Below are 10,909 nucleotides of genomic sequence, written 5' to 3' on the forward strand. Positions count from 1 at the left end.
AAGGGAATCTCGCTAGAAATTAGGCAGGTGTCGCTGGTGAGTGGGTATCGCTGGTGGCTGAGTATCGCTAGTATCGCTGGGGGGCTGAGTATCACTAGTGTCACTGGTAATGAGATCTCGCTCAAGGTGATCTCGCTTGAGGTGATCTCGCTCCAGGTGGTCTCGCTCAAGGTGATCTCGCTGGCCTTGCTCTAGGGGATCTCGCTTGTGTGGCTTATGGGGATCTCACCAGTAGAGCCGTCTGTGTAAAATTCCTTTAATAAATGAATTAATTAAGGTATTTTACTAGGAATTCTCAGTGCTTTAACTGGGAAATATGTCCTTTCAGGCCAAGAAGAGCTAGGAGAAGCATGTAACCCGTTAAGAGGTCAACATGCTGTGAGTGACTATGTGATGAATTAATGTTTTTAATGATTTAGAAATTATGATTTCTTTAAAGTTATTCTCATGCTAAGTGTATAGATGCAGTGCCAAGCAACGTAACTGTGGAACTGTCTCTAATGCTATGTAAAGCATGTTTTCCATGGAATTGATATGATTTAAATATGTTATCTTTTCCAAATGCTTTTAACATGTTTAAGTAACTTTATTTTTATGATAAACTAGTATGATGGATGAATTAGTATGATGATTTGAGTACTAATCTTTAGTGTTCAACTGAATGTTATGACTAGTTTTACTTAAAACGAAGTACCGAAGGACACTTGAGAAGGTACCTGGCCAATATGATACCGAAGGACTTTTGAGAAGGTATCTGACCAAATTGATACCGAAGGACATATAAGAAGGTATCTAACCAATTTGGTACCAAAGGACACTTGAGAAGGTACTTGGCCAATTTGATACCGAAGGACTTTTGAGAAGGTATCCGGCCAAATTGATACCAAAGGACATATGAGTAGGTATCTTAGCAGCTCGATACTGAAGGACGTTTGAGAAGGTATCTGAGCAGAAGTACCTGTGGATACTGAAGGACAATGAGAAGGTATCCTAGTCAGGTACATAAGGTACGACGGTACTCAATTATAACCACGCGCACGTAGGTAATACGACGTAGAAGGATTGAGCAAAATAGTTCTCCCCGACTAAGGTTAACGTTGAGGGTTAGAACTATTAGTTCAATCTCAACTAAGGATAAAGGTAGTCATATATTCTTCTAGGTTAGAAGGATAGTTTGAAATTTCTAATGCTTGTGAATGTTTATCAACACTTGATGTTTACTAATGTATGAGTTTTCCAAGTATGTTTTTCATGTCTAACGCATGCTAGTGGTTTTACAAGCTAGTTTAATATGTTTTAATCCAACTTATTTCACAAAATATAAAGCATGCGTTAGGATTAAAGCTAAGGTTAAATGAAGCTTGACGTACTATGTTTTAAATACCTAAAGTTGCCAAAGTACATGCATTCGTATTTCTAAACATAATGAGTAGGGATATTGGTAGGGAAGGTATCTGAATAGATGTACCTAAGGTGTTGACAATACGTAACAAACTTCGTGTATATTTAGGCAGGTCTGAATGAGAGGCTGAGTTATAGGTCTTTTGGCCGGTAATAGACGGTGGGAGCTAGAGTGGTGTATGCTCGTTCTCAACAAGGATGTAATAATGATTATTGATGTATAAAAGTTGTTATCAACGTTTATGTCTTAGGGATGTTTCTTGAGATGCCATCGGTATATTTAAAGAGATCGACATAGGGATCTCTTCTAGCAATAGTTTAATGTGAACAGGTTAAAATAGAGGTCTCATCGGGCCATGGCTTGACGTTGGGAATTAGAGCAGTGAATGTTCATTCTCAACTAAGATTCAGGTTTAAGATACATTGGCTTAAAAGGTTTAAGTACACGTTTGCTTGGTATACTTTAAGTTCCAGCATTATGTTTCCAAGCTTTCAGTTTAAGCATGAGATTTACGTTTTATTAAGTCACTCACTGGGCTTCTAGCTCACGTTTTCAAATGTTTTCTTTTCTCGGTAGCGGTCAGTTCCAAGAAGAATTTTCTGCTGTTGCTCTGCCACTCAAAGAAATAGGTTGAAGGAAGCATAATTGAAGACCTGTATTAGCTAGTACACATGTGTCTGTCTAGTGTATAGTATTCTTGATGGGGCTCACTAGGTGGTAGTATCCATGTATAATCAATGCTGCAGAACCCTGTAGTGTAAATGTATTATGTTCTGAGTTAATATATATGTATTCAGGGTTTGATATTAGTTAACAAGTAAAATAGGCAGTAAGTGCCAGCAAAAGAGTTGGTAACTACTGTAACCACTATTCTGTCCAGGATAAGAGGATAATCTGGTGCGGGGTATGACATGCTAACATCTCAACTAATGCTTTCCAACACTCACACATGCCCTTACTATGCACGCACTCATCCCTGCACAACCTTGTCCGACCAACTGCTTGCTTATTCTTGGGTTGCAACTGCCTGCTTGTTCATCAATCAAATTTCTAGATTCATCTTTCAGCTTAAATAACATAAATTCCAGATATTATCTCATGAAATTTCCTTCTAAGAACTTGTTCCTAAAAATCTTATCTCTCTTACCTTTAAATTTAAGCCTCTAATTCCTCTTAGTGAGATTCGAATCTTCCAATCTTCTCAACGTGTCTAAACAATCCGAAAACCTGGAATACTTGTGGAATTCATCAAATTTGAGCTCCAAATCGTGAAAATTTCTTCCCAACAACACTAGATCAACATCAGAACTGATCAATCTTCAATTTGGCAACTGTTTTTCTTCACTTGAATGAGTAGTTTTTGCAAACCAAGCTTCTTCTTTACAACCTCCTTTTATACAAAGGTGTGCATGATCAGATAGCTTATTAGTGTGACACCTAACCCACTAATTTTTGCTTAATGCCTTAATCACGTCACTTAGCCAACTAATCGGGTGACTAAGCTAGTTGATTTAGCTTCACACCAACGCATAGGCTGATGTCCATCCAAACCTCATCTCTCGATCAATGCCTACTCGAAGCCAACGCACCCTTGCCTTGCCTTAGGCACTCGTGTTTGGGCTTTCCACTCATCAACACTTCCAATAACCTATATAGCATGCCTTAGCACCCCTATTCTAACCTTTAAGTCTTTGGGTAGCCACATATTCTAACCTTTAAGACTCTCAGCCAACACATACCTTCCAGTCAACTAGTTCTCTCACCTAGCCATTGCCATCGCCTTGGCTCATGCCTTGTCCCATGCCTACACTAACCTCTTTAGCATCACTTGGTGCCCCTCCAAGGTATGTTGCTTGCCCATTAAGCCCATGCTCACTCTCATGCCTTGCGCTCCATAAATGCTCACCATGGGCACTTGGTGGCTTGTGTACACCCTATCTTAGGCGATGCTAACCTCCTTTGAGTCCATCGCCTATTTCTCCTCAGCCATATAATGTCCATGCCTTGGTATCCATCTACCCTCTCGCATAGTCCTTCACTCACTCACCTATTTTCTACACTTAGCCAATTTTCCTTCTTGGCTCCATTGATGCTTGACATGGCATGACTCTAACCTCTCCAAGTCTCCAAATCTTTCTTCTAAGTGCCAGGACTTCCTATGGCATTCGAGAGCCTCAAATACCATACGTAAAGAATTTCTTTCACTCTTAGGCCTAACTCCAGGTCTAGCTTTCTTCTTGTCTTCACCTCTTAAAATCTCACTAAGTGTGGATGACTTCTTCAACTATAGAGCACCCTTATTTACATTTAGGATACTTTCTCTTCCAAGCCCTTCTAAGCATATACTCCACTAGAAACATGGCATGCAAATAGGTTAACAAATACAAGCATCACATATAAACTTAAACATGCTTAAAAAGTAAAGTAGGATCTAGGGTTTACAATTTACCTTCCCCTTAGAAAAATTTCGTCCTCAAAATTTACCTATAACTCCCTCACACAAACGAGTGGGGATATCTGCTCTTAATTTTCTCCTCGGTCTCCCATGTAGCCTCTTCTACCTCGTGGTTTCTTCACAATACCTTTACTAGTGGAATTGTCTTATTCCTCCACACTTGCTCTTTGTTACCAAGAATCTGCACTGGCTCTTCTTCACAGGACAAATCTTCTTTCAACTGTACTAGTTGAACTTGCAAAATATGCGAAGAGTCTGACACATACTTCCTCGATAATGATACATGGAAAATATCATTTATCCTGCATAATTATGCAGGTAAAGCTCATCTAAAAGCTATTGGCCCGACCCGTTCAACTATCTTGTAAGGTCCTATATACCATGGGCTCAACTTTCCTTTCCTACCAAACCTGAGTATTCTCTTCTGCAGAGACAATCGAAGAAACACTCGATATCCAACCTCAAACTCTAGTTCTCTTTTTCGTTTATCTACATAACTCTTCTATCTGTCTCGAGCTACTTTCAAATTCTCTCTTTTCAACTTTACATTATCTGAGGTCATCTACACTAACTCTGGTCCTACTAATTTCCTCTCGCCAACTTCATTTCAACAGACCAGAGTCCTACACCGATCTTCCATCAAATGCTTCATACGGAGCCATTCGAATATTGGAATGATAACTGTTATTATAAGCGAACTCTACTAATGGAAACTGCATATCCCAACTGTCTTTAAACTGCAACACACATGCCCTCAACATATCTTCCAACGTCTAAATCATTCACTCTGTATGCCCATCCATTAATGGATGGAAAGCTATACTGAAATGTAATTTAGTGCCAAGTTCCTCTTGTAAACTAGGGTAAAACTTCGATGTAAACCTCAGATCTCTATCTAACACAATCAATATAAGAACTTCATATTAACTCACTACTTTGTCCACATACAGCTTGACTAACCTATCCAGTGTAAAAGTGACTTTAACTAGTAAAAACATAGCTCTTTGTTAGCCTATCAAAACTTATCCATATGCTATCAAAACCACTTGGGGTTCTGGGTAATCCAAATTGAAAATCCATCATTATGCCCCCATTTCCATTTTGCCACTTGAAGTGGGTTAACCAATCCTACAGATCTCTGACGTTCAAGCTTAATTTGTTGACATACTAGACATCTCCCTACAAACTTCGCTATGTCTCTCTTCATTGTAGACCACCAGTAAAACTTCCTCAAAGTCTTGTACATCTTAGTACTGCATGGATGCATGGCATATGCCGAACTCTTAGTACTGCATGATTGCATGGCATATGCCGAACTATAGGCTTCTTCTAAAATAGCATCCTTCAGAGTCACCATATTAATTACACATACTCTTCCTTCCTTCAGTAATGCTCCATTTGATTTCAACTCATAATTTGATCTCCGTTTCTTGCTTACCTCTTATGCTAACTTTTGAAGACTGGGATCTTTGGGTTGCTCTTGAGAATATCATCTACTACGGTATATCTCACCTAGAAATGTGCTAGAAAACTCCCCGCCTGGCAAACTGTCAAAGTGGCATCAACACTCTTTAGTTCCTGCAACAACATACCCTTAACTGAATTAAGCGTAGCTTTAGAATGTATTGACTTCCTGCTTAGTGCATCATCTAGTACATTAGCCTTCCCTAGGTGGTACTAAATAGTGCAATCATAATCTTTAATTAACTCTAACCACCTCTCTTGTCTTAAGTTGAACTCTTTATGCTAAAAAATATACTTCAAACTCTTATGATCAATAAATATATGACACACTATGAATTCTAGATGCACGTCGCTACGACAAGAGCGTTGCAACGTTGTGTCCAGATTCAACACTGTGACTACAACTATAAATTGTTGTTCAGCCACCTAGGTTAAGTGTGAAACCCATATTTCTATTTTTCTTACTTAAGCAAGTGATAAAAGGAATTAACTAATTTAAAGTTAAATCCTATGTTAAAGGGAAGGAAATTTCTAAGTGTTAAGTAGATTTTCCTTGAATAATTTAAGTTGAGCTTTAATTGGTAAAATTGTAATGAAATTTGTATAATAAGTAGGTTGATGAAACAACTAGTGTCAAATGGTGAAGAAGGAGTGGGGATTTGAAAAGAGAAAATATGGAAATTGAGTTTGGAAAATTTGGGGAAAATTCGGCTAAGTATGGAAAAGTTACGTGAAATGCATTATGGCTGAAGAAAGGATTGAAGAACTGAGAAAAATAAAGAAAATTATTTTGGGGAAAGTCTGGAAAAAACGTGTAGAAGTTGCACGGAGCCAAACAATGTTCATAGTAGTTAACAACAAGATTAGCGAGATTGGAGAGAAAATGGGAGAGAGCGAGATTGGAGAGAGTAAGACCAGCGAGAAAGTGGGAGAGAGCGAGATTATGAGCAAGAAAGTTGGAGAGAGCGACACCAGCGAGATTGAAGAGAGCGAGATTATGAGCGAGAAAGTGAGAGAGAGCAACACCAGAGAGAGTGGAGAGAGCGAGAGCAGCCTGTGTGTGCAACAACGCCTCGTCCGGTGCTGTATTCGAACGCCTCGCCCACGCGAACGAAGGGCTTCGCCTATGTGTCGAACGACCGGGCAAGCATCTATGTATTGAATTTGGGCTGCGTTATTGTGGATTATGTGTTGAAAACCCTAAGTCGAACACATACGGAGGGTGAGGTCACAAGGTCAACATCATCAAACCATGTGTCTTCTTGGGAAAAATTCTTAAGGGCTAAGGAATTAGATGCATATAGAGAAAACACCTTGGGTCAAGATGATGCAAGCTTGCGTTGATAAGGGGAGAGGTAAACACTTGGCAATGCAGCCAAGTAGATGGTGTCAACACCAGAGGAAATTTGGATGCCTATAAATAGAGCCTTTGGAACTTCATTTTCAAATCACAAAATCGACAATGTCGTAAAAGAAAGGGAGAGCAGTGAGGGTTGAAGAGAACCAATCAAATTTGGACGAGGAGATCTCCCAATCTACTTGTGCGTTATAAGTGATTCCAAATCCATCTAAAAGCTCTGGAAGTCTAGCTTTTAGAGTAGGGCTGCCGGAGGAAAAAACTCAAAGGAACCGGGCTGGAAATTGAGAAGAAAGCAGAAGGGTCAGACTGTTGGATCAGTCTGAGCCAGTCTTGAAGATTCTGTGATTCCAGCCAAACCACGAGAATTTTTGAGCTGAAAGTTTAGGGTAATATTCCTAAGACATTTTATAATAAGTTTGTAGAAGAAAGTATTTCGAAATAATGTTCAGAACCATGAGTAATCTAAGCTGTAAGTTGAATCTAAATTCTAGGGGTAAAAAGGAGCCCGAGGAGCTACTAGAATGAAAAGCTCCTAAGAAATCAAGGTGAGTGGCTAAAATGTTTTGACTAAATCATTTTACTTAAACTGTTTGATTACAACGTGTTATAGAAATCATGTTTTAAAGAAAGAATATTCTCATGCCTATTAGTTTTATGAAGTGATTTCCAAACAAGTTTTGAACTATGTTTTGAACGCATGCATGTGGGCGAAATTGTTGAAAAACTATTTATATGTGTTGATTTTATCCAGCATGCGTTACCATCTTTAAATTCATGTTTTATACGTGTTATACTTTACATGCTTTAAAGAGAAAAGTCGTTTATGACTAGTTTTACTAAAATACGATACTGAAGGACATTTGAGAAGGTATCCACCCAACTAGATACTGAAGGACATTTGAGAAGGTATTTATTGGTACTGAAGGACGTTTGAGAAGGTACCAATCTAATGGGATACTGAAAGACGTTTGAGAAGGTATCCTAGTAGCTCGATGTTAAAGGACATTGAGAAGGTATCTGAGTAGAAGTACCTAATGTGTGAGGGTACTTAGTGTGGCCACAAGTAATTAGAGTCAGAGATTGAGCAAAAGGGTTCTCTCTGGACTAGTAGTTGGTGTTGGGATTGTTTTACCCACAGTAGGGGTAGTTTGAACTGAGAAACGATTTTACTGTTTTATGATTAAAACAACTTTATATGTTTTACACTTGGAAAATGTTTATCCTGTAGTACAAGTACTGTAAAAGTTTATGTTTCAGTTCAAACTCTTTACTGAAATTATGCATGAGAATTTACTATGTTTTCTCGGTCACTCACTGGGCGTAAGCTCACCCCGTTTTTAAATGTTTTGACCCCCCTCCCCCTCCCCACCCCCACAGGTAGCGGTCAAATCCTCTAAAGATAGCTCAGTATCTGTTCTGCCACTATAGGATCAAAAGACTTGTAACCGTTAGCTAGGTGGTTACTGTTAATATTGTACACATGTTACTGTTGTTCATATAGGGACTAGGGTTTGTGGGTTTTTGGGGCTTGTAAATCTAGTGTTGTAATGACTCTAAATATATTATGTTTCTAAGTTAATAAATTATAGGCCTAAAGACATCCCGTTGCATATAATTTATATTTGGTATCAGAGTTATTTCGCAAGAGTTATTAGGCAGTAAGTGTCAGCCCAAGGGTTGATAACTACTGCAGTCATGCCCTTCTCTAGCTAAGAGGGTGGTCTAGGGCGGGGTGTGACATTAAGAGAGTCTCAATTTCTGACAATTTCAGCTGTCTTCTACTTTAATTTCTCTCCACTTTTCTTCTATTTTAGTTTGAGAATCTATCAAGCCATTACCTTGGCATTTTCCATGACTGTTATGGGCTAGGGTACTCATTCTAGCTAGGGTTTGTTAGGATTTTTCACCTATTTGATGTATTCGTGAGATTTCGAACTAGAGATTTGTGGTTTTCGATTTCGATTCTATTTATCTAATGTTTACGATTATTTCATTGGACGCTTGAGAGTGTTGTAATTATTGCTTTTTCATTGGCATTGGATATGTGACATATAATTTTTTATTGATAAATTAGAAGCTATAGGTTAGGGTAGCTTGCAAATCACCAAAATGAGCATTGTTCTAACAAACCTAGGAATGAATCAACCGACCATTTAATTGAGGTTGTTCCATGTTGAATGTTCAACCTGACTTTTCTTGTGTTCTTAATGCAATTAGGTCAATTTAATTTTGCATGTTGTTTATCGGTTTAAATGGAACTAATTAGTTGATCAAGTCGGATTAATTGGTTGTTCCAATTAATTCAATTAGGTAAATTTAATTGCATGACTGATAACGGTCAGAAATGCATGTTATCATAGTGCTAAGTTCTTAAACAATGTTGGATTGTGTTGATGAAATATGTTAAATTGCGGCCATTAAGCATAAATTCTATAATATTGCGGTTGCATGCCTCCAACGCATTATAACAGTTGATCTTTATATTTTTTTGCAGAATATGCGTTAATGCGATACAAAGATTACGATCATAGGAATTCATCGGTCGAGTCAACTCCACCGCAAGGCTTTGCGTTGATCGTGTTCACACACATTCGCCCGATAAGGATCGCCGCAACTTGGTCAGCGCAACATGGTGGGTATATCTAGATGAAAGGATAATTAAGACCGATGGGACAAAAACCTGATGCCAGTCGGATCCAAATTACGTTGACAGCCGATAACGGTCACAAAGTACATTCAGCTTTATCGATGACAATTATCCGACGCATCAGTCAAGAATTAAACCTGCCCCATCTGTACAGCCAGGAGAGAGAAGCCGCCTTTCACCATGGATGCTCTATAAATACCAAGTGCATTCTTCAGAGAAGGGGTTAAGTAGTCGATTGATTCACCACTTTTACAAGTTCACGACTTTTACAATCTTTTGTTCAACAAGTTCATGCCTCTGTTATTAGTTCTCTTCAATTTTAAGGCGGACGCGAGGAAGGAAGTTGTGCCGATAGATCGTTCCGGTAAGCTTGGGAAAGCGTTAGAAGCTTCAAATACAGAGAGAGGGCCGATGCCTGTGGAAGCGGGAACATCTTTAGATCAGAATAGAGATTCAGTGTAAAATGCCTCGATCATCAAGGAATTGCTACCAGGCTCTCTACCTTTACTTTTCATTGTCATTTTGTACTCAACTCATTTATGAGAATGAAATTTCTTTCTCTATATCTGTTCACTCTCTGTTATTCACGCATGAGTAGCTAAATTAGTTGAATAGTTTGAGAAGCATTTAGCTAGCATAACGAGGGAATTTTTATTCTTTGCAATTATTTTGTTTATGTATGCTTCATTCGTCCATTAGAGATACTCGGGAGGGTAGTCTAAAGACTGGATCTAGACTTGGGAAGGTCAGGTTAGAATCTAGTTTTGAAGAACCATATTAGAATTCATAAACGAGAGATAGGTGCTTAGGAATGACCACTATTTGTTATTAACGCATTGCATGCATCTTAGAGATAAGATATGATTGTATGCGGTCAACTTGCTTTCATGCATTTTTGCATCAACGCATAGGACAAGAGTAGAGACTTAGGGATAAGCTCTATGGACACTTTGCATTCAACACATGCGTCATAGATTTAGGAGCATTGCATTTACATTGGAAAATGACTTGCTGTGCATGGTTGTAACATGATCGCATAGTCTGACGCATTCCCGAGTAATGCTAGCTAAAGATCTTCTCAACCCGTTCATCGCATACTCATTGCATCTATCAATGCAACTGTCTTTCTCAAATCCGCCCCCTTTATTTATTTATATTTCATCAACACAAACAATAAACCCAACACTTATTTATTTACTTGGTTACCACAAAGTTTTCATAAAAATTACCAACGCAATCTATTTTCACAAGTACCTATGTTCGACCCTGGACTTATCAAGAAACTTTGAGGAATTTACATTTGAATTCCATTGTGGAAACTTGAGTGCACAACACAAATCCATCAACGCATATCATTCATATTTCCACCACATAATCATCAGCATCAAGTTTTTGGCGCTGTTGCTGGGGACATCGGCAAGATAGTTTGTTAACGGTAATTTTGTGATTTCTTTGCATAACTCTCAATTTTTGGCGAACTACGTCTTGAAGATTGAGAGAATATTTCGAAGGAGACTAAGAGACCGTCAACAACAACCACAATCCGAAAAAGAAGAGATGGCGGAGCAGCCTGAAAATGGT

The sequence above is a fragment of the Benincasa hispida genome, chromosome 5, assembly GCF_009727055.1.
Source record: "Benincasa hispida cultivar B227 chromosome 5, ASM972705v1, whole genome shotgun sequence".
Lineage (NCBI taxonomy): Eukaryota > Viridiplantae > Streptophyta > Magnoliopsida > Cucurbitales > Cucurbitaceae > Benincasa > Benincasa hispida.